The sequence below is a fragment of the Piliocolobus tephrosceles genome, chromosome 2 (genome assembly GCF_002776525.5).
Source record: "Piliocolobus tephrosceles isolate RC106 chromosome 2, ASM277652v3, whole genome shotgun sequence".
NCBI classification, from domain to species: Eukaryota; Metazoa; Chordata; class Mammalia; order Primates; family Cercopithecidae; genus Piliocolobus; species Piliocolobus tephrosceles.
In genome coordinates this window covers 60,004,066-60,029,276 of record NC_045435.1, presented here as the reverse complement: position 1 = coordinate 60,029,276, position 25,211 = coordinate 60,004,066, and the positions used below count along the sequence as shown (strand labels likewise).

General features: G+C 35.1%; 1 protein-coding gene across 11 annotated transcripts in view; it reads left to right on the top strand.

Annotated features, from left to right (window-relative positions):
* Window positions 1-25,211, top strand: part of CNTN6 (contactin 6) — a 307,467-nt gene that overhangs the window by 16,135 nt on the left and 266,121 nt on the right. The window contains exons 2-3 of one of the 11 annotated variants that reach the window (XM_026446871.2): window positions 20,109-20,343; window positions 21,580-21,747. The exons of 8 other annotated variants lie outside the window; for them this stretch is intronic. The gene's annotated coding sequence lies outside the window, so the exon portion shown is untranslated. Of the gene's footprint in view, window positions 1-972; window positions 1,071-20,108; window positions 20,344-21,579; window positions 21,748-25,211 lie in introns of all 11 variants that reach the window. 2 more of the 11 variants (XM_026446864.2, XM_026446863.2) reach the window with 2 other exon arrangements.

Genomic DNA, 25,211 nt, shown 5'->3' with positions numbered 1-25,211 from the left:
ATAGATAGATAGATAGATAGATAGATAGATAGATAGATAGATAGATACGAATTTTCCCTTTCTCCATTTTTTGTTTTATTAAGGATCTCAATGGATTGCATGATACCTACATTGGAAATGGCAATCTACTCTACTGAGTCCTCTGATTCAAATGCTAATTTTATCTGGAAACACCCTCACAGACACGTCCAAAATAATATTTAATGTGTGCACCTCAGGCCGGGCGCGGTGGCTCAAGCCTGTAATCCCAGCACTTTGGGAGGCCGAGACGGGCGGATCACGAGGTCAGGAGTTCGAGACCATCCTGGCTAACACGGTGAAACCCCGTCTCTACTAAAAAATACAAAAAGCTAGCTGGGCGAGGTGGCAGGCGCCTGTAGTCCCAGCTACTCGGGAGGCTGAGGCAGGAGAATGGCGTAAACCCGGGAGGCGGAGCTTGCAGTGAGCTGAGATCCGGCCACTGCACTCCAGCCTGGGCGACAGAGCCAGACTCCCTCTCAAAAAAAAAAAAAAAAATGTGTGCACCTCATAGACTGGTGAAGTTGACACATAAATGTAATTATCATAATGATACTAGTAAGAGAAATTCAGTTGACCTTGCTGATAAATAGGTATTTTTCACACAAAAGCCAGAAAATGGTCGTAAAATATGTCATATGGTTTAAATTATAATTGTTGAGTACACATTTCAAAATGTCATTGTTCATTTGAAGACTAAATTTTAAATTGGTTCTACTTTATAGATAATTATGACATGACTGAATATTTATTCATGGCAAACCCAGGAGCATTCATTTGCAATTGCCATTCATGTAGATGTCAAAGATGCCACTTTTTATTGCACATATTGTGAGAGGGTACAACAAATAACCTTTCCTCCTTAAAATTGGATTGCTCATTAAATGTGTCATTAATCATATTTTAAACTCCAAAAGAGCAAAGTAAAATGGGTCTGAGTTTTAAATTTTCCAGGGTGACAAAAGCTGAACAGTTTATCAATGTTTGACCACGCTCCAGGTGTGGTGGCTAATTGATGTCCCTCTTTGTTCGATTGCCTTTCAGCTCTCATGGTAGGTGCTAATGTGTGTAATTAGCATGATTTCAGAGTTGTGACCTGAACGACAGACCAATATCTACAAGGGCTGTGGTCCAACCAAGTTAGAATAATACCAAATTTATATGCAATGAATTGAGCTGGTGAAGAGGTTACTGAAAGAAATTAGGTCTAGATTGGGGTTTCAAAATAAATCACCTGAAATTATTTAAGAGTATAACTCAGACCCCTCAAAAGTCACCTCCATCCGAAAGGTTTAGATTTGGAATCTCCAGTTGTTATGATAAATACAATTATAGTTAAGGCTCAGGGTGTTAATGTCAGTGTTATGCAGAAAATTACCCTAGATATAGATAGCTCCCAGCATCTACATCCTGTTTTCATATTTATTTCCAATAAAAAGAATTTAACCCATTTGAGGTGAAAAAATTCCTTAGAGAATAAATGTTTTTTAACCTTGGGTAGTAATAGAATAAAATATAGAGATAATGACATATATCAAACCCATGGTATTACAGGTTGTGTATCCCTTATCCAAAATGCTTGAGACCAAAAATGTTTTAGAGTTTGAAATTTTCTGGATTTTGGAATATTTGCATATACAGAATGAGATATCCTGGGGAATAGGACCCAAGTCTAAAAACAAAATTCATTTGTATTTTATGTAAGTCTTATACATATAACCTGAATGCAATTTTATACAGTATTTTTAGTAATTTTGAGCTGGAAACAAAGTTTTGACTACATTTTGACTGTGATATGTCACATGAGGTCAGGTGTGGAATTTTTCAGTTTGGAGTCCTGTTGGTGCTCAAAAAATTGTAGATCTTGAAGTGTTTCAGATACTGGATATTGAGCTCGTGAGTGTTCAAACTGTAATATCGTTAAACTATTTAGAATTAAGTTTGTATTAATTAGAATCATTTCTACATCTTTGGTGTAAAAAGTGCTTGTTATATTTAAGACTCTGAGGAGTCTTTGCCAGATTTGATTTGTGTTTGCACTTTTAATTTTGTAATTAAATAGCTGATTTTGGACTTACCCGTTTAAGTTGAAAAGTACTGTATGTAAAAATTAACTAACTTTTTAGAAAAAGTTTTGAAATATTTAAAAGAAGTTAAGATTTACTATTTTATAAGGTTAAATACAAGAATTAAATGCTTAGGTTTTTCTTGTTAAGGACCTACTGTTAATTTGTCAGATTGTTTAGAGACTTTAAGAGAACATAATAATTCAATTTTAGAATTACCATTTAAAATATTTAAATAAATTGTAATAAAGTAAGTCAAAAGTCCTGATTGTTTATGTATGTTTAGTCTGTTCAACATGAAATAATTGAATTTTAACTGTGGCAAAAGAGAAGAAGGTTTTTCTTGTCTTAATAAGAGTATAAAAAGAATAACAGACATACAAATTAAGCTGGAAATTTTAAGGGGGAAACAGCATTTGCATTTGAAATTTTAATAAATTTGATATTATGATCCCCAATGAGCATTGAGGTTCTAAGGGGATTCAAGTGAGTTGCCTGAGACTACAGAGAAGCAATTCACATACAGATTTTCATATACGAATCCAGTGGCTGTGGTTTCCACATTCATTCTCAAAAAATCAAGGTACCTTTTTGGAGATGCATGCAAAATTGTAGAGGAAAATAAGGTAATATTTGAAATATAGTTTCTAATATTTTATTGTTAATTTTCTTGTTCACAATTTACCATGGCAAAAAAGAAACACTTTTAAAATGTTAAAATGATATAAATAAGATATTATCTACCGTTGTTTTTCTATTCCCAGTTTAATAAACAAGTTTATCTGTGTGGTAATAATTTTTAACTTTAAACAGAGCCAGTAGCTCTTCTATTACTTTGGAGTTTTTAAAAGATACAGTTATTTTGAGTTTGCATTCACACATATTCTAATTTAGTATACATAAAAATTTACTTTATATTATTTATTTCCTCTTAACATATTTGCAAAGGTTTAGTGATATCTGCAAAAATGATATATTTTTTATTCTTCTATTTTTTACCCAAATTGTTGATGGTCTTCTGAGATCCATTTGAACAGACAAGGAAGAGACACATACTTTTATTTATATACACACTCATAGTTTGTGTGTGTATACAACCTGATTAGCTTCTTGACAAAGAAACTAAAAAGAGATTTAATTTTTAAATGCTTCTCCCCATACTCTATCCTTTTGTTATAATTTTTAAGTCTTTAATTATTTTTACGTATCTCTTCTATATACAGGTCTTTATAGCTGGGTCCCCACTGCTGAGTCAGTTTTTGAATTACCTATTGATCTTGTCTTAAAATTGTTGTCCAGTTAGTGGAGCATTTATTTATCAGCTTTCCCATTATGCTTGAATATTCTACATGGCCAAATATATATCTGACCAATGTCCTTCTTTAGGAACAGTGCTTTATGTTTTTGACATCAGATATTTACATCAGGTGCATTCAAAAGGCAGTGAACCAAGTCCTATAAAAACAGATAGAAGAATTACATTCAGTATTAATGTCAGAAAAAGAGAATTGCTTTTTGATTTAGGATATGTAAATAGTCAATCATATTAAAAGATTGACTTTAAAACATATCCAACTCTGCTAAACAATGGAAGAATCTATTCTTTTTTGATTGAAGAAACCACATAAAACAGGTATACCATCATGGGGAAAGTAGGGACTTTCTATATTATTGTCAAAAGACAAAACTTGCCTCTTGATTTAGGATTCCATAAACTTTTATGGAGGTGTGCGTGGCTGGAAGACATCAATACCGTGCATTGTTCCCTGACGGTGGGCTAGGCACATATTCTAACCTTTGAATATTTCTAAAATAGTATCTTTCAAATCTGGCAAATTCGAGGAAAAAGAAATTCCTTATATAGTTGAAGCTTGAAGGAAGGTGATGTATGTTGTAATGGGTTTGCTGAGATTTTCACTTAATATTCAGCAGCCCTGAGAAGTTTTCTTATCTTCTACTCTAAGTCAGTACTTTGAAAAAAAAAATATGAGGAGCAGGTTTGACAATGTTGTCAGGATTGTGATTGAGATGAAGCTAGAACGATGTGCAATTTAAGTCTTCCCAGGCCCTGATTCAAATCTACATCTGATTTCATGACCTCTGCTGCATTCCTCTGTCATGAGAAGAGCAGGGACTGAGTCCGATGATAGAATCAACCTTACCCTATAGTTAATTAGAAGGGGCAGTAGTAAAGAACTCGAATTTTGGAGGCAGGCGCACCTGGATTTGAATACTGACCAGATGAACCACTTACTACATGATGGGCCAGAGACATACACTTGGATTTCACTGGCCTCATTTTTCCTATGTGTAAAATTGAGAAATAATAGTTGTCCTACGTCATATGACTGTATGGAGGATTAAGCGAGATTATTGAATCTAAAAGTCTTAGCACAATGTCTGACATACAGAAATTAGTAGTGAATTTCAGCTAGTGTAGCATTATTAAAAGTATTATGAATGAGGGACTATTGTAGATGTTATACGGAAAGTGGTACCACCTGGGGACATATAGTGACTCCCAATGCTATTTAGCTCGTTTCTATTGTATATGCATTACATACAGTTCAAATTAGGAACAGTCACAGCAAGAACAACCACCACTTGATGTAGTTTCAGGCACTTTCCTTAGTACTTTAGGCTAACGTATTTAATTCTCATAAAAACTCAAAGGATATGTGGTATTATTCCCCATTTTACAGAAAAGTAAAATGAGATTCAGAGATACAAAGTAAAATGCTCAAGTAGAAAAAACAGCTGTTAGATTTTAAAGTCAGAATTCAAAACCAGCCAGGCTTTTGCCAAAATTAATGCTTTTTATCACCACATTCTTAATTCCCAAAAAGAGCACCAAGCACCCTAGGATGCAACAGTGAATTCAGAGAAGGATCATAAAATGTAATTAAATATTCTGGTGAAACAGTGATGCTCAACATCTGTCAACTATGGAGTGTGAGGTAGTTTCATTTCAACACATATCTTATTAAATTTCTTTCAATATCATACATTTGTTAAAGCTGGGTTTCCAGTGGATGTCATGATAAAAAGCAAATACTGTGTGAAATCAGTGTAGAACAGGAAATGAGGCTGGGCAATCTTATTCTAAGTTTTGAAAAGTTGTGCTGTGCCCAACGGAAGTATGCTTGTTAAAAGTAGAAGTGGGTACTTAAGAATAAAATAAGAATGCTATTTTTCCTCCAATATATACATATTATATTTTAAAGCATCCTGTAAGTTGTTTGAATATATTTTCTTTGAACGAAAATACTTAAAAATGGAACTATTTATAGTTATTTTGCCCTGGGGGTGCCATAAAAATGATTGATCCACTAAGGAGATCGTGATACGAATAAGCTGGGGAACCTCTGAACTACATTATTCGGCTTCTCAGGGAAATACGTAGAATGTAAGGATCAGTTCATCAAACCTCATTAACCACCTGTTACTTCTCAAGTACTTAGAGATTCCTTTCTAAAAGAGCTCACAGTATAATAAGAAAGATAGCCACTGTATTAATCAGGGTCCTCCAGAGAGACAGAATCAGTAAGGTATGTGTATTGATATTACGACAGAAGTTTATGATTATGGAAGACTGAAAAGTCCCAGGACAGAGCCCTTGGGATGATGGCAGCCTGACTCAGTAGTATTTGAACTGGGTAGCTCAAATGTCCCAAAACCAGGGAAGTCCATGGTTCAACTCTCAGTCCCAAGCCAAAAACCTGAGAACCTGGAGTGCCTCTGGTGTAAGTCCAAAAGCTAGAGTTTCAATGTCAGAGGCAGGAGACTAGGATAACCCAGTTCTGGAGGCAGAGACCATTTCACATTTTCAGTTTTTGTTCCATCCAGGCCCCCAGCCAATAGGATTATGCCCACCCACTTTGAGGACAGATCTTCCCCTTAGTTCACTCAGACTCACATGCTAATTTCTTCTGGAAACGTCCTTGCAGACATGCCTAAAAATAATGCTTTACAAGTTCTCCAGGTATCATCTAATCCAATCAGGTGGATCTCTAAAATTAACCATCACAGACACAAAGTCCATACTAAAATACAGTGCGTGAGTCAAATTTCCAAGGGGCCAGACTCCCAGGCAGGTCACATAAATATTCAAAAAGCCATTGCATTAAGAAATGAGAGGAAGTTGTATTGGGTAGAAAAGCAAACATAAGAAATTTTCCAGAAGTGATGAATGAGAGAGATCAAAATGTGTGCTATTTATGGAATAATGAGTATGGTAATGATGGAGCACCCACTAATTACACTAGCACTTATTAAATACTTGTTACATTCCAGGCAATGCATTAGGCACTGGGTTGTGAAGATGAAAGCCAGAGTGACTTTCCTCAGGCTCTGACGTCTCTTGAGGATTCGGATAAGAAATAAGTATATTCAGGCAAATGGTAAGAGATGAGATTGGAAAGCACGGCTGGGTTAGAAGTAATATATTGTCTGTAACTTCTAAAGAGGCCAGGGACTTTTAGAATAATTAGCACAAGGTCTAATTACTTTGGATTAACTAGTAGCCAAACGCATTCACAAATATTGATATTATTCAAATTAGCTTCATCTTACTAAAAAAGACGCTGTATTTGTGTATCCTTCTGCCAAATAAATGAGAGGCATATGTATGTTTTTCCAGAATCATGACTTATTCAGTTTATGGTCTAATTATTGGTTGAGAAGATAAGTAAATAACAAATTATCATACGAAAAATGTGAGACTGGGAGTAATTAATGCAATAAAATATGTTGCTCAATATGCGAACAACTTCATTGTAAATTCCAGGAAAAGGGCCTGATTTCTGAAGAAAGATGAAGTCATCAAAAGTCTTAAGGACTAAATTAAAAGATAATTTTAAACATTTACTGCTGCAGTATTTAAACTTAATGATTCTGGCACAATGAGACTATTGAATCTACGCTGCGATATATGTTTAAGGGGATGGATTCAGGTAGTTAGGATGTGATTATTACTGTCCTAGGTCCTATAGTTAAACCCGGATAGAACTCTAGTTTTAACTGAAGACCTCTATTTAATCATAGGCTGTATCAAGTTGCTGACACAATTCATGAATAGTCATATATAATGGTATCATGCTACTAAAACACATTAGTTAAATACTCTCACTCACTCAAATGGTATAGGAGAATCATCTTCCTAAGATATCTCTCCATGACTACAGTATGGGCACAGAGCAAGGACAATCCTGTCTCCCACCTGGTCACCATTCATTTATTTATTCACTGAGTAGAGATTTTCGTGCACACAAGCAGCTACTGTGATAGCAGAAGTACTACAGAATTCAAAAGAGAAAGAGATGATTTCCAGCTGGGCAATCAGAGAACTCTTTAAGAAGTAGGTGGCATTCAACTAAAGAATACACTCTTCAGTTATGTGTGGCTTGATGAGTACACACCATTACAATCGCAGACTTTGGGGAAACGGGAGGGTTGAAATAAGATAAAGGAAAGAAAAAGAGTGGTGGCAAAGGCAAGATGACTGGTAACATTAATTGAAGAATTCTATATTTGTATTCACCAGAGTGGGCCTCTTTCCTATTTAGCCATCACATAACTTGAATGCACGTTGTCATTAATTTGCTTTATTCATCCTATGAATCAAGCCTTGGAGATGTTGAGAACTGAGATTCTGTGTGTGGCAGAAAAGTAAAGAGATGAATAGAAGTAATGGCATAGAATAACATCCTCTTGCTTCTTCCACTATTAATTCTATCCTGCCAGCAGATATTTAGCAGCTTTTTTGTGTTAAGTCCTATGTGGATACAAATTTAAGAAAAGACACATTTTCTTTCTCAAGGGGATCACAGGTCAATAGGAACACAGGGATCTGTCACAGATCATGATAAATGTAATAAATAAAAGAATATAAATATGGACACAGTAAAATGGTAGACCAGAAGAGGCAAAAGATAATTATGGATGATGGTCAAGGAAGAATACTTCACAAAAGTGGTATTTTTAGTCTCCAGACATTGAGCAAAGACATTTTTTTGCTACGGTCATCCCATAAAATGACTCTCAATAATGAATAGAACAAGAAACAAAAAACTAAATTTCATTTTTAATGAAACACAAAAGAAGAAAGTCACACTAAAGTGCTTTCAAAGGAAGATAACTGCAAGAAGCAAGTGAATTACTGTGCAGACGCCCCTAGAAGGCTCAGAAGCTGGGACCAGCCTGCATCTTAGGAGGCAGTGGTAGGAATGCTTAACCTAAACTAGAAGACTCATCTGAAAGTCTGTCACTTAGACCTTCTTTTTCTCTCAACGTACGGGAGGTTGGAAAATATATGTAGAGAAATTGAGCTACAGGAGCTGCACAATTTCAGTTTTAAGGCGGAAAAAAAAAAGCAGAAAGCTGAGAGTTTATATGATCTTTCTGTTGAGAAGTTGAAAGACACATAAATATAAATAAATGTAACATATGTACATAGGCTCTTAAATATCCATGTTTAGAAATTCCCCAGTCAAAACCAGAGTTAGCCTTGATAACCTAAGAAGAAAGTGCACAACAGGCCACAATGACGAGCACAGATAAATGAATGTATTGCTAGTGCTAGGTTTATCACATTTGAGGGAGAACTCAGTGAAAGAAGGTAAGACCCCAACTAAGTAAATACTGGCATTATGAAAAAAGATTAAGAACAATTCCAAAACATCACCAGTTTCTTCACAGAGATTTTAAAGCCTTTTTCAATCATAAAAGGGACGCTTAAAAAAAAAGAAAAGGGTCATGTGCAGTGGCTCATGCCTGTAATCCCAGCATTTTGGGAGGCCAAGGCGAGTAGATCACAAGGTCAGGAATTTGAGAGCAGCCTGGCCAATATGCTGAAACCCTGTGTCTACTAAAAATACAAAAAAAAAAATTAGCTGGCGTAGTGTCGCATGCCTGTAATCCCAACTACTCAGGAGGCTGAGGCAGGAGAATTGCTTGAACCCGGCAGGTGGAGGTTACAGTGAGCCAAGATCATGCCTCCACACTCCCACATGGGCAACAGGGTGAGACTCTGTCTCAAAATAAATAAGCAAACAAACAAACAAACAAAAGGACACCAACCAACAGAGAATAAGAAAGAATTTGAGGATATTTAGGTTATGATAGCCAGACTCACAACAAACAAAAAAGACAACAAAACAACATTTAGTACAAGAACTATAAGATAAAACTGAATAAATTATCCAGAAAGGAGACTGGAAATAAAAATAAGTTGATGATAGTAGCAGTAAGGTGAGAATGCTAAAGAATTTTTAATCATAAATAAAATGATCCAAATCTTGGAACAGTAATGATAAAGAGGACAACCTAAGCAAATACGAGAGCAAAATAGAAATCTTTTTTGTGTTCCAAAATTACTTAAAATTTATTCCCTGTAATCAGACATCTGAGGACATGCTCCAAAAATCACGAATACACAAAGGAAGCTGAAGACAAGGAGTCTAAAATAGGAGAGTCAACAAGGAGAAGGATTAAGGGAAGTCCATCAATAATGGCAGTTTAGCAGGCCTGGAGAAAAACTAATGTGTATTGTAGTGTATGAAAGGGCTTCAAAGGAATAACTCTAGCAAAATCAAAGGAATGAGTGGATTATCTGACAGGAACTATCATGAGGAAAATTGTATCGAGAGGGTTTTATAGAGTACTTGAATAGCTAAAAACGAACAAACAAACAAAAAACCCTCATCTGTAGTTGCCAAAACAATAAAGGCAATGAAACACACAAATAAATTATTAACTCTTGAATAAAAACGGAAAAGTTATTTACAATGAAAATGTGATCATACTATTTGAATCTTCAGTGGACAACATTTGTATAGGCTTAAGCATGAAAGTTCTGAATATGTAATATGGATGGAAAGAAAACCTGATAAAGAATTATATTGGAAAACTGAGTGGAGAATTGGAATATAAGAGAGTCATATTGTTACCTATTAAAATTGCATGCCAATGGAGAATGCCAAGTCATGAAGTCTTTTGTTTTTCTTTTCTTTAGACAGAGTCTTGCTCTGTTACCCACGCTGGAGTGCAGTGGCATAATCTCAGCTCACTGCAACCTCTGCTTGCCAGGTTCAAGCGATTCTTGTAACCCAGCCTCCTGAGTAGCTGGGATTACAGGCGCCTGCCACCATGCACGGCTAATTTTTATATTTTTAGTAGAGACAGGGTTTCGCCATGTTGGCCAAGCTAGTCTTGAACTCCTGACCTCAAGTGATCCACCCGCCTTGGTCTCGTAAAATTCTCTCTGTGGCTTCACAGGCATGAGCCACTGCACCCAGCCAGAGAATGCCAAGTCATGAATCAAAATATTGCCATGTCATAGATATTATTTAGAGATATGGAGGTAAATGCCAGTGAGAATAACTGGAAAATAGAGTTGATGCTTACAGGGAATGGCCTAGGAAGAAATTTATATTGCCTTTGTTGTTCTCGGATTTATTTGGCTTCTTAAACACATGGGTGCATTACTTTTATATAAATATAAGTAATTGGTTAAAATGTTAAAAAGGAATCTCTGACAATGATTCGGAATACTATTTGGTGTTATAAAAGGAATCTCTGACAAAGATTTGGAATACTATTTGGTGTTTACCAGGTGGACCAAGGACAGAAGAACATGGTAGCCAGAGAGGTAAGATTAAAAACAAAAATCAGAAACAGCAAGTCCAGTTCAGGGAACTGCAGGTGGTTTGATACAGATGAATAATTAGGAGGCAGAGAAGCAATGTGTTATAGTGGTTATGGGTTCAGGCTCTGGACTCTATCTTTCTAGTTTTGTTCTATAGATATGTGACTTACTGTGTGACCTTGCTAAGTTCTTTAACATCTCTAAGCTTTTGTATCAATGTCCATATCCGAAAACTGAGAACTTTAATTTGTACTGCAGGAAATGAATCTACATTCTGTTAGCATGCATTGAAGTTCACCCACAGATACTATTGGAGAGTTCCAAGCTTCTCTCCTTCAAGTTCCTGTGTTGCTCCCTGCATCTTTGAGGTTCCCCAGAACTTGCTAACCAATGCATAGGGCAAACCAGAAATGCTGACTGGAAGTAGCAACAGGGGATTTAATGTTCCCAGAGGTATTCCTGAACTGATGAAGTAAAAGAGTAAGTTGATAAATATGCCAGGTTCTCCATCCCTTTATAGGGCAATTCTGAAGTGTATATTATATAGAACCTTAGTGGGTCTACAGAGAAACAGAGCTTCAGTTCCTTGAAGTGTGATTCACACCATTCTGCACATTTTGCTGAATTTTCTCCCTTCCCTGTCTCACTTTCTCCGCACTCTCACTTGCGCTTCTGCTAATCACTTCCCAAATAAACAAGCCCCTGTCTCAAGGCCCACTGTTGAGGAAAGGCAATCTAAACAAATGCCTATGCCATGTTTTCAAGAGGATTAAATTATATACTCCATACTTAGCAAGGCTAAGTATGTAATACTGCTACTGTTGTTAAATGCCAGGATATGAGAAAAGTTCATTTATGCTTGTATTATCAGTTAAGACATTATCCTAAAGGTGAAGAGAAGCCTTTCATAAAATGAATTAAATCCATAGGACTCAGTGACTCACCAAACACACGTGGTGCTGAGCAGGGCTAGGGAAAGATAGTGCTCTGAATGACTCACAGCTTTCTAACCTGTATATGACCTGTATGGAATAGCAATGTTCAGAAACAAGAAACATAATAGAACAATTACAGTTTTATTTCTAAACGAAGCCTAAAGTCCTGGTTTCATAATAAGGCTGTCTAGGTAAATAATTTGGCCAAGGTTCACGATTCACTGATCCAAAGGTCCTAAGACCCCCAATAATGTTCTTTTTCTGTAAGTTTTTTCAACCATCATTTGTCTTAATTATTCTTGTCTCTTGAGGTCATGATTGGTGCACAGATGGTCAATATAAGTAACATAATTGCTGAAAGAATTAATAAAGATTTATTTCCTAAATTGATCCAATTCATGTTGTTTTCTTCTATTCAAGTACTGGTCACTTGGTCTTTCATACAGTCATAATTCTCTCTGATTCATAATTTAATGGAAATGATTTTGGCAACTCCAGCAGACATCTGAGAGATAAGCATAGCTTTTGTGTTGTTAATGTTTTCTGCCAGACTGAAGACCTTGGTGTTAATAAGATGGCTGCTTTCCAACACCTCTAAAAAAAAAAACAAAAAAAATTCCTCTCTCCTTTTTCTTTTATTTACAAATGTAATCTCTGATCCGTGAATTCATAAGGTGAAAATGGTGAGTGGCTAGCTTTTTATAGGACCATACAGAAAGGGCCAAATTCGTTGATCCGTCTCCCATGTTTCTAGCTACTTAGGGAAGGAATTTGAAAAGAAGTCAAAGTGGCAGATTTGAAGGAGGGGCTATTGGAAAGTGTGCCACAGACTTTTTTACATTCCCTCTTCCAGACAGTTTGAGTCTGCATTTTTAAGTGAAACTATTAGTAACATAGTGATTTCAGGGTTTTCTGTCTTTTTTCTAAGTTGATAGATGTAGGTCATAATAGGACTATAATTTTATTTATTGGTTGATGATCTGATTTTAAGCCCTTAAAACATTAATGTCTAGGCACATTTGAGGAAGAATAACAGAAAAATCTTGTGTGTGTGTGTGTGTGTGTGTGTGTGTGTGTGTGTGTGCGTGTCTGTGTTTGTGTGTGTGTGTGGAGAATGTCTCTTTGGCCCAGATAAACTCTTCAAGCTTTGACATCTTAAAAACTCTATGATTACTATATTTTTATACATAGTCAGATACATATAGGTTCAAAGTCCTGAGAACTGGTTACACTGAGTTGTCTTATTGCCAGGGTCTGAGGAAATCTGAAAGAGAGCATCATAGAAGACAGTGCATTGAACATTGTTAGGCTAGTAGCAAAAGAATGAGAGCCACAAGACTAAAAGAGAATTCCATTTATGTGTAAACAGAACTTCGGTTACTAGATAAGTAAGACTTTTTCCTCCTTATTTTTCTACCCTTTCCTTTATACACTTTACATCACACCCCTTAGTTGCCTCCAAAATATAAAATTATCATTGACTTTATTGAGATATAATTCACGTATAACAAAATGCACACATTTTAAGGGTCCAGTTCAATGAATTTGAAAAATGTGTATGCCCATATAAATCCCTGTTCCTCCCTATCAAAATACAGAATATTATATTTCATATTACCCAGAAAAGTACTTTCACACTTTTTTGGAATCAATCCTACCACATTTCTTGCCTACAATCACTGATGTGATTTTGATCACCATAAATTAGTGTTTTTCTGACTCCAGAACAGTATATAAATGGAAGCATGTAGTATGGTGCTTTATGCTGGACATTTAGTTCAGCACATTGTCAGTTTCATCCATGTATTTACATGAATCACTACCTTTTTCCTTTTTATTGCTGAGTAGTATTCCATATGCCACAATTTGTTTATCCATTCACCTACTGGTGGATATTTGGCTTTTTTCCAGTTTGGGCTTATTATGAATAAAGTTCCTATTAACATTTAAGAGCAATTCTTTGGGTAGATATATGTTTTCATTTATCTTGGGTTCTACCTTAGAGAGGAATTGATGGGTTATATGTGATGTTTAACTTAATAAATGTTTTTGAAAGTGGTTGTGCCATTTTACATTCCGGTCAGCAATACATGAAAGGTTTAACTGTTCTACCACCTCATCAATGTTTGGCTTGATCAGTCTTTTTAGTTTTAGTCATTATTCTGGGTGTGAAGTGCTATATCTTATTGTACCTTTAATTTGCATTTCCCTGATGACTTGAGTATCTTTTTATGTACCTATTGACTACATATTTTACCTTGTAAAGTGTTTATTAAAATATTTTGCCTATTTGTATTTGATTGTTTCTTTTTAATATTACTGTTTTATGTATTTTAGACACAACCTTCTATCAGATATATGTATTTTGAGTATTTCCTCTCAGTCCCTGTTGAAGAGTAGATAGTCTTAATTTTTATAAAGTCACATTTATCTATACTTTTATGGTTAGTCATTTTTGAGTCCTAAGAAATCTTTGCTTATCCCAAGGTCAAAAATATTTTCTCCTATGTTTCCTTCTAGAATTGTATAGTTTTAGTTTTTATGTTTACTCTGTGATCTATTTAAAATTGATTTTTGTGGATAGTATAGGGTTTCATACAGATATCCTGTTTTACTGATGTCATTTTTTGAAAATATTACATTCCTGGCAAAATTATTTCTTTATTACAAACTTGGAAAAGCCTTTTTAAAATCTCTTACCTTTTATATAATGGTAGAGTACAGAAAGTCTTCTAAAGTTCTTTGGAGATTAGCATTATTTCTTTGAATATTTTTTACATTTCTGATTTTATTTAAAATATAAACGCAGTAGATAGGACACATACTACATAATGATCATTTTTTAATAATATAGAAGGTAAATTAATATGGCCAAGGCACTGAGTTGGGAAGAAAGTGTGTACAGTTACTGGCCTCTTTATTTTCTGTGTGACTCCCTTTTCTTTTTCTGTGTCTTCATATGTATGTAGATACTTCTTGAGTGGTATGTAGTACTGAGCTACTCCATTGGAACACAGAGTTAAACAGATTGACAGGATCATTATTGATTGGAGTATCAGGGAAAACATTGTTAGAATTAATCATTACAAGTTTTTTGAAATTGAATCTCTTATTTATAAAAAAGCACGGAAAAAATCAGTATTCCATAGCTTCTGTATAAGGTCTTTGTATTATGCAGCTCATGTTGAAAGATAGATATTGAGTGGTTTGCCATATTAATTTTGATTTGTATTTATTTGTAAATGTGATTTCATCACATTAAAATAAGAGCTACAATAATAGAACTTTAAGTAAGAGTTAAAAATATTCATCACCAATCTATTTCTCCTACCTTACTGATTTCACTTGCCTATGTTCTTTTGCTAATCTTCATATATAGTCAGAATGTTTATATAATGGTAACCATACTACAGAAATGGTTTGCATTTCTGATTTTTTGTAACATATGAGATTACAAATATTTTTCGTGTTGCTACACAGCCTTCATATTTATCCATTTTAATGGCTACGAGGTAATCTAGTAAGTGATGGATAGTAATACCATCATTTACCTATTTTATTACTATTGACGCGTTTAGGTAGGCCACACATTTTTGCTTAGAGCTGACTCCAAACAAGAGAAAACACATGTGTATTGCCTTTTCCTTGTTTGTATAATTTATATTTAGAATATCAGCATAATTAAGTGCTTGAGAATAGAGAAGCTAGACTTTTGTGTTGAAATCCCACTTTTGCCATTTTCCAGCTATTTGGCTTTGCGCAAGTGTTCTGATCTCTCTAGACCTCAGTTTTCTTATTTGTAAAATGGGGATAGTAACAGTGCCTGCCTCATATATTTTTCATGAAGATTAAATGAATTACTTTTTTGCAAATCAATTACATCCGTGAAATGAATGTAAAAACTATATAAATATCTTCTTAAAGTCCTGGTTAATGGAACTAGTATATTAATTTAATTTGTATTGTCACTGAATGTATGAGTATACAGATATACTACAATATGAACCCAACCTTACAGGAAATGTACATTTACAAGAAGAAAGAAAGAGAGAAAGCGGGGAAAAGAGGACGAGAGGAATAAATAAAGGAAAAAAAAGAAAGAAGGGAGGGAGGGAAGGAGGAAAGAAGGAGGGAGGGAAGCAAGGAAGCAAGGAAGGAAGGAAGGAGGTTCTCAAACAGGGGTGGTTTAAAAAACATAATTTATTGATGTACAATTCCCATGACATAACAAAAACCTTTTTAAAGTGAATAATTCAGTTGCATTTAATACAGTCACAATGTTTTGCAACCACCACTATCCTCTTCGAAAACATTTCCATCACTCCAAATAAAAAAAGCTCTTACTAATTAGTGAATTTCCCCCCATTTTCTCCCTTTCATGTTCCGGACCACAACAACTACCAATCTGCCCCTTGCCTCTATAGGTATGTCAATTCTGGATATTTTATATAAATGGAATCATACAATATATGACCTTTATGTCTGGCTTCTTTCACTTAGTATAATACTTTCAAGGTTTATTCTATGTTTTAGCATGTGTCAGAACCTCCTTACTTTTTATGGCTGAATAATATTCCATTTTATGTATGTATCACAATTTGCTAATTGAACATTTGGGCTGTTTCCACCATTTGGCTGTTTTGAATGGGCTGCTATAAGCAAGTGTGTACAGGTACTTGTTTGAGTACCAGTTTTCAGTTATTTAGGGTATACACCTGGGACTGGAATGACAGGGTTACAAGGTGCTTCTATGAGCAGTTTGTTGAGAAACCACCAAACTTTTCCAGTTCCACACTGTTTTGATTATCATATGTTCATATTTAGCTTTAAAATTGGGAAGTATAAGTCTTTCAAATTTGTTCTTTTTCAAAGTTATTTTGGCTATTCAGTCCCTTGCAATTACATAGAAATTTGAGAATCAGCTTTTCCATAACTGTTTCCTAAAAAAGCCATTGGAATTTCAACAGGGATTGCCTTGAATCTGCAATCACATGAGTAGTTAACATTGGCATCTTAACAATATCAAGTCTTCTAATCCATGAACATAAGATATATTTCTATTTATTTAGATCTTCTTTAATTTCAGCAATATTTTTTAGTTCTCCGTGTACAAGTCTTTCACTTTCTCTGTTACATTTATTCATGGGTATTTTATCCTTCAGAATGCTATTATAAATTGATGTTTTTTTCTTAATTTGCTTTTCAGATAATTAATTGCTGGTGTGTGGGAACATAACTAATTTTTGTCCTTATTTTGTATTTATTTTTTAATTTAGTTTATGAAACTAATTTTTATATTTTGATCTTCTACCTACAACTTTGCTGAATATGTCCTTTACTCTAGTAGCTTTTTGGAAGATCGAGATTCTTGTATGTAAGATTATGCAATCTGCAAATGGACATGGTGTTGTTATTTATTTTCTTCCCAATTTAGATACCTTTATTCAGTTTTCTTGCCTACTTGCTCCAGTTAGAACTTCCAGTACAGTGTTGAACAGCAATGGTGAAGGAGACTATTCAAGTCTTGTTCCCTATAAGAGGGAGACAGATGTCAGTCTTTTGCCATTGAGTATAATGTTAGTTGCAGGATTTCCTCAAATGTCCTTTATTTTGAGAAAGTTTCTTTGTAGTCCTAGTTTTCTGAATGTTTTCATCATGAAAGTGTGTTGGATTTTGTTAAATGCTTTTTTGTGCATTAATTGATATGATCATTTCAGTTTTTCTCTCCTTTTCATTCTATTAAGAAAGGGTATTCCTCTGATTGTTTCCTCATGTTGAACCACCCCTACATTCCTAGGACAAATCCCCACAGGACATAGTGTATAATTCTTTTAATATTCTGTTGGACTGGAGGTGATTTTGGCCCCCAGTTTACATTGGCAATGTCAAGATATTTTTGATTGTCAGAACTGGAGGAGGGTGCTACTGGCATCTGGTGCATGAAGGCAAGGATGCTCCTAGATATTCTACAACAGAGAGGAAAGCCTTCCATTCTCTCACAATAGAGGATTAGCCAGGCCAAAGTGTCAACACCACCCAGATTGAGAAATCCTGAATTACACCAACCCTGCTACTATTCTTAGTACACCCCACCATTATCTCTCTAGCCTGTCATTCTGTCTTTTCCCCCTCATCTCCTCCAAACACACAACTTTTTGTTTCAGTACTCCAACCACACTGAACCTCACTTAATTTCTTCTGTTAGTCAAGTTATCTTTGGCCTGTTACCTTCCACACCTATACTTTTTCTAATCCAAACATCCGGTCCCATAAGAATGATATAATGGACTTTGGGGACTCAGGGTTGGGGGAGGTTGGGAGGGGCCTGCGAGATAAAAGAACACATATTGGGTGTAGTGTACATTGGTCTAGTGATGGGTGCTCTAAAATCTCAGACATCACTGCTAAAGAACCTATATGTGTAACCAAAAACCACCTGTGCCCTAAACCTTATTGAAACATTTTTTTTTAAAAAAAAAAGAAAGAACATCCCTTCCCCTTCTTCACTCCCCAACATCATCACCTGGTTTTATTTATTATTATTCAATTTTCAGCCACTTCCTCCATGAAGATTTTCTGACTTTCCTTAGACTAAATGAGGTAATTTCGCTGCATTTTTCCCAAACACCAGCATTGCCCATGACATAGCACTTATCAGAGTTTATTAAAATCACGTGTTAAATTCCACAAGGTCTGGGAGGGTCATATTATTGCTCCTATCTGCTCACTATTGTATCTTCAAGACCCAAATCAGTGCCAGTTATGAAGTAGTTGTTTTGTTATTGTTGTTTTTAAGTTATAGAATGAATACAAGAATAAATGAATAAATCAGCCTAAATTTTTCTGTATCTGGAATGTGCAGGAAATGTGGTAGTTAAGAAATATGTTAATGTTTTATGTGTGTACACCTCAGATATGCCTGAGAAACAGAAATAGCCAATTGAAATATTTTTATTTTAGTTATCTAAATCTCATCTGCCTCAGCCATAATTGACTAAAACTATATCTGATTTTTTAAAAATTCTCAAATGTTTGATTCAGTATCTGTGCAGACTGAGACACAGACCCAAAACTTTACAGTGTGAATTTTTAAAACTATATCTTGAATAAATTATCAGATACATAAGCAAAATTTGGAATGGAAATTTGGGACAAAAGAAAGCAGTTCATTTTAGCCTTTTACATCAATGGACTTGGAACATGATTTCCAAGGAATTGTGGTGTTCCCTGGCAGTGCCCAATTTCTGAAGAAAGAAACAAAATGTAATCTGCACACAGTCAAATGCCTTAGGCAGTGTGAGTGGGTTCAAACCAGGTCAGAATAAAAATGACTATTAACCAGCCATTCAGCTTGTAAAATGATATAAGAACTAGTTCCTACTTATTGCCATTAACAAATATTAAAAAATAAGTCATAGTGTCAGCTACTAGATGCACCAAGTTTTAGTGCTGCTTTATGGGCTAGACATGTTTCAAGTAAGAGTTGGCTGTGATGTGAATTTCTGTAAATTAAAGCTTAGCTTTCCGCTTAATCTAATCAAAGTACTGGTGATATATTCTAATGGTGATTTGACAACCCCAGACACACTGAGATAGTATCATCTTAGGAGAAAAGATTTGAGACAAAAGCCAACTCCATGTTATGATGGTGAACTAGATAATGTTCTCCCTTTCGGGCATTGTAGTTTTCAGTCTGCTTTTAGTTTCAGTTTGGATTTATATTTCACAAGATTTTTCAAATTGTATTCTCTCTTTCCACCATTAACTATACTCCAAAACACCCTAGAATCATAGGAATTCTCTTAGGCCTAAGAATCTTCTCAAGCAATATTATGTACCCCAGAGTATTTTTATCTTTCTCATATGATTGTCTAAATATTTAAATCGATAACTGATTTTGAGAAAGTTGCTGGTTTTACTAGCTTATTTTCCTTGAAGTCTTTCTAAGCCTCCATTCCTCACTGGAAAATGGAGAGTTATACAGAAAGTTGAATCAGTATATGATTTTCAAAAATATGTATATACGTGTATTTGAATGTGTCCTAATTATAGATGCATATTAAAATAAATATTATTCTACTGGTTAAGATAAACCGGATTCTCTAATTTTCCCCCTTTGTCTTGCCATGTAGAATGGCTCGGAGAATTTTCAGAGATTTGACCTTTTCCAGTCAATTTATCTAAAGCAGCGGCAATGATTCCCAATCTCGTTATACCTCAGGTCACTGTCTTATTACCGCATTTATTTCCCTCTTCATACTTATCGCAGTCTTTGTTAATTGTAACTCTGCCTATTTTCCAATTGTCTGTCACCACCATCTTTAGAATAAGAGCTCCATCATGGCAGTGAGCATGTTTCCCTTGTTCAATTTTGTATCACTGACATGAAGAGCTCTTAGCACACTCATCAATCAATATTTGTTAAATGAGCTTTTTTGGCTGTAGACACTACATTTTATTGACTGGAAACAATGCCTTGAGCCAAGCCTGAAGAGAAGAGAAAGTCATAATCTTTACAGTCAGAGTTACTTTCTGTGTCTCTTCAACATGATTCTTCCAACATCACCAAGGAACTTCCTACGTGACTGAAGAAAAGAGAAAGAAAGTCATCTGGAGAGTTAACACATTTCCCATTGGTGCTTCATATTATCTCCTGATATTCTGAAGATGTCATCACCAGGTCAACGGAACCTCAACATCCTAAGTTATATATAGATATTTGTATACATATGTACATTATATACAAATATTATATAATACAAATTATGCAAAAGTAAATTTAGTTTTTACATATTTTATATGTGCTACATATAATTTACACATGCTTCTGTAAAAGTGTTTGCTAATTCATTTACAAACAAAATAGAAAAGTTGAAAATGTGTGTTTTTCCCTACTACGGGATGTGGAAATAGGGTTGCTTCAAAAGCACATTCTAGCATAGTTTAATAATAATCACTCAATCACCACAGACAGGAAAAAATTAATATATTTGGAAATGCAACTTTGTATAAATGTTACTAGTGTATACCAACAATAGTATTACATAATGGATAAATATTTAATAAGTTTGATGCTTCAGGTACTGTAAGTAAAATCCATTTTTAATTACATAAAGTCTTTAAGTTTAAAGTTACCTAGTCAAATTTATCTGCACTGATAGCTGCTGTCAGAATTATATGTAAACACATAGACCTCTCTAAGTGATTATATTGTATTCCTCTATGATAATGAGATTCAGCAAAAGCCATGAATGGTAACACTAGCCAATAATTTGATTCAAGCAACACAACCAGAAGAAGTCTGTGAAGTCAATAAACCAGTTCCATGTCTTATATACAAAAATAATAGGTTGGTTGAATTTTTACTTTCTAAATCTGTTACATTGATATGTATTCTAGACATTAAATATATTTTGTTGACTGAAATTTTGCACACTGAGAAAATACAATGTAAATATAGCTGGAGGGTCTTTTCTATATTTATCCAAAATTTTCAGGCCTTCTGTTAGGCCAAAGCAACAGTTGACATAATATTTTCTAATATCTGATACAGTTTTTCAATTGTATGTGGGTGTATATATACATTGAAACACAGATTGCTCAAGGGGAAAAGAAGCCTATGAGAGACAGAAACAAAAGGATATGCCTTTTAAATTGAGTGAGCACACTCTTTAGGACCTACAGTTTCAAAGTTTTGTATTAGGGAATGGCTGTCTACAAAAATTTTTCTGAATTAAGTGCATACCAACTAGAATTACACAATTGGCTTCCCTTTTGCTACTTGAAGCTCCCACCTTAGCTGGCTTCATTCACTTATTGTGGAATTACAGAGACATGGATCTAACTAAATTTGGTTCTTTTACCTCATCCTTTTAAAATTGTCATCTTTCTTCCATCTCCAAATATAATTTTGCAGACCATGACCTTCAACATTACTTCTGCATCATAAATGTGGCTTTGACATCTTGTTACATAATGTCCACTTTGAGACCTTAATTCTCACATCTAATGATACCCTGAGGATGACATGTGAGGCCTAGAGGGAGTGAAGCCTCATTCCGCCTTGTGCTTCTCTATTAACCAGGTAACAGCTTTAGTGTTCTTTGTTTTCTGGTCAAGATCACTAATTTATCCTGTGCACAATTTGAATAGTCCAACTGCCTCCCCACTCCACAATTTGTCAAAGAGCTAGCATTCAATCAAGCAAAGTACATTCCAGAAATCACACATAAAATTGGGCACAGTACTTGAACCAACATTTAAGCATATAAATCAACGATTATCTAGAGAAGCCTGGAGTGATGGGATCATTGAGTTTAGAAACTAAGAACATAGCTGTGCTGGTTTTAGAGAGATAAAGTTACTAACTATTCACCTATTCTATTTTCCTTTTGCTTTTGAATGCCAAAAGCCTCCTGCAGATGCTGCACATATTTATTTACAGAGCAACATGCTTGTGTTAGCTGTTTGATTCTAAAGTTTTTAAACAGATGACATTAGAACTTCCAATTTTCTCTTTAGCAACCCAAATATATTTAAATTATAAATTGAAAGATATTGGACTTTCAGTAATTCAAACTTTCTAAGTATTATTAAGTTCCATAAAACTATTTTGGATAGGTAACTTTTTTATTTCTTACCTTCTCTAATCTTCACTTTAGTATTGGAACAACTAGACATACGCCTTCTTTTGTTTGCATAATTTTTCTTGTTAGTGTTTATGTAAATGCACAGAAGGGAAAAATGAGTAAAATATACTCAAGGAAGGGTATTAGAATACTAATGTAGCTAATGTTATGCTTGGGAACTACTTAGGAAGAAATAGATTGGTTTAAAAAGAAAGTTATGGAATTTAATCAATCTTAAGAGATCAGCAGCATGCTATTATGGAACTATAACTTTAGAGAACATCTATATAACAGTATGATCACCAAAAACTGCAGCATATGCTGCCAAGATTATGTGCATATCTTAAGTGCAAGTTAGAGGGCTCCACCTTCCCTTTTTGCCTGTGGTCGTCCTGATTATAGCACTCAAAGTATTGCATCTGGGTAATCCTCCATTCCCAGATGAGTTGAGAAATTTGGTCCTGTTGGTGTGACCAAAAGTTCCAAGTGAAATAGCAGAAATTGTATGGTCTTCACGCATATAGGCACAGGCTGGGGAAAGGTTTGGGATGATATTTGGCTTTGCCCTTTCTTGTTTTGTTACCTACAGTGAATTACCCGAGTTTCTGCATAGTCACTTTGCATTTTTTTTTATAAGATGTGAATAATAATGCCTTTCTCACACTTATTTTGGAGATTAAAGATAAATATGAATGTGCAATGTATTCTAATATGCAAAGTGCTATATAAATATAAGATGTTTTCCAGAACTCCAGCAAGTTTCCAGCATCAATGTTGGTATATCCAACACTTCCTACATGACATCTGCTGGAGGCACACGTCTATAACTGAAAGTTAAATATATGTGAATTGTACATGAATTTAAATATGAATTTCTATGTATTTATCAATAGTTATTGATTTCAAGTCTCAAGTCATGTTTTTGAAAACTACATTAAGACTCTATTCATTTGTATAAAATAGTTTGTTTTTAAAAAACAGTTTATCAAGACTTGTATAAAGTAATGTCCTTTTGAATAGATACATACATACATAGGTAAATCTAGGTATATTTTTAATGTTGAATTTAAAAAGCAAAACTTCAATTTTTAGTGTGACTTATCTGCTAAAAGCCCTGTCTTCTCTATGTTCTCTCTACTTAATGAAAAAAGCCGATTGCAAAACAAGAAGATTGATTAGGGGTAATAAGCTTGGTATTCTAGTAATAAAAATCCTTGCTAAAGTCCAATCTTTACACAATACACTGACTATATTTCAAGGCCAATTTCTAACCCTATATCTAAAGCATGGCAGGTGTTTAATCATTGTAGCGGATGCTGTCTCTGCCCTTAGTGAATCTCCTACCCTCACTCCCTTCACCCCTAGGATTTGCCACTGTAACCCTGAAAAATAACACTGTGAAAACCTGACTAACGATCCCTTACTGAAGGCTATCTTCTGGCCTAGGAAGCATGCTTTCCTCCAAGCAAGAAAAAACAGAAGTGCCTGAGAGCTAATGCTCCCCAAAGCAACTCTCAAGCAATTGTAGATGGGGAACTGATAAATAAATACCCATCTCTCTAGCCCCGTTGTTGAGTTCCTGAGCATTGTTCTGCACCGCCTTCCAGTGGTCCCCAGAGGAACTGAGATCCAGTTGATGTCACTGGCAAATGGCTTGATAACGAACTTTCATTGGCTTCATTATCTTTCTGAGTAACCCACTATCCTACCAATGTTTCTTGGGATCCCAACAAAACTTGCATTCAAATCCATGATTCAGAATCTACTTTGGGGGGAACTCAAATCAAGACAACAGTGTTTGATCAGTAAACCAATTCACATCTACAAAAAAATGTGCACATGTGCAGACAAGAAAGCTTCTGCCTGTCTCTATCAAAATGGGAACCATTTGTCTTTCTTTAACCTGGTTTATAACAACTGTTAGAAATGGAATTCAACTAAATGTTGTAAGAAGTGAATCATTTATAAATTAAGAAGGAATTTACTTATTACTGTATTTTGTCTCCAGAGATTCTTTGAGTGTAGATAACATAGACGAAATCATGGAATATTAAGAAGAGCAAAGTAACTGAGAACTCTTTCTCACAGCTATCAGGTTGGCCCATTGAAATAACAGGTAGACCCTGGAGATGTTCCATAAAGCGGGATTCTGCTGAGGTCTGCTCTGATACCTGCTATGTGATAAAAGTTCCTGACACTTAGCAGGAGTTGACGTCCTGGTATTCCACCTGCAAATGGTAGGTCTGCAGGGCACACCAAGCGCTATGATATTCATCCTGGAAATGTAGTGCTGAGCTCAGAAGTAAGTGGGGTATTAATTATTCATGACTAGTCACATAAAATCATGTCTTACATTCAGTTCTGCCCTGGAATGCAGGATACACAAAGGGAGGTACTCATTGATTCCAGCAGGAGCTATACGCAAGCTTCCAAAGGAACAATTAGTCCTTCAGTGCCTCATTCAAAGGCTGCTTAGGGGGTTGTTCTCCTTGAGTTAATGGGAGTATGAGTGTTCAATGAATGGAGATTAGCCCCAGAAGACAGGGAAGCAAATTAAACCCTTATTTTGATTTGAATTGGGAGTGAATAAAGTGTTCACTGCTCACTACACTCAAGTGAAGTTAACACGCAAGAATGAATGGAGACTAACTTCTCTGTGTGGCAAGGAAGACCTCAAGGCAGTTAGCACCTGGGAACCTCCAGGGATAGAACTGAGACAGAAGTGGTCATTCGTCATACTCTGGGGTGATAAGAATTTTTCAGTAAATGCTGTATCAAGGTAGATAAATCTTCCTAGAACCAATAAAAATGCCCTTTGCCTTTTCTATCTTCTATTACAAGTAATTGCTATTCACCTTGTTATGAATATCTTGAAAGTAGTCACAGAGTACTTGGAGTGCCTGGGGGATGGAAAGTTCGA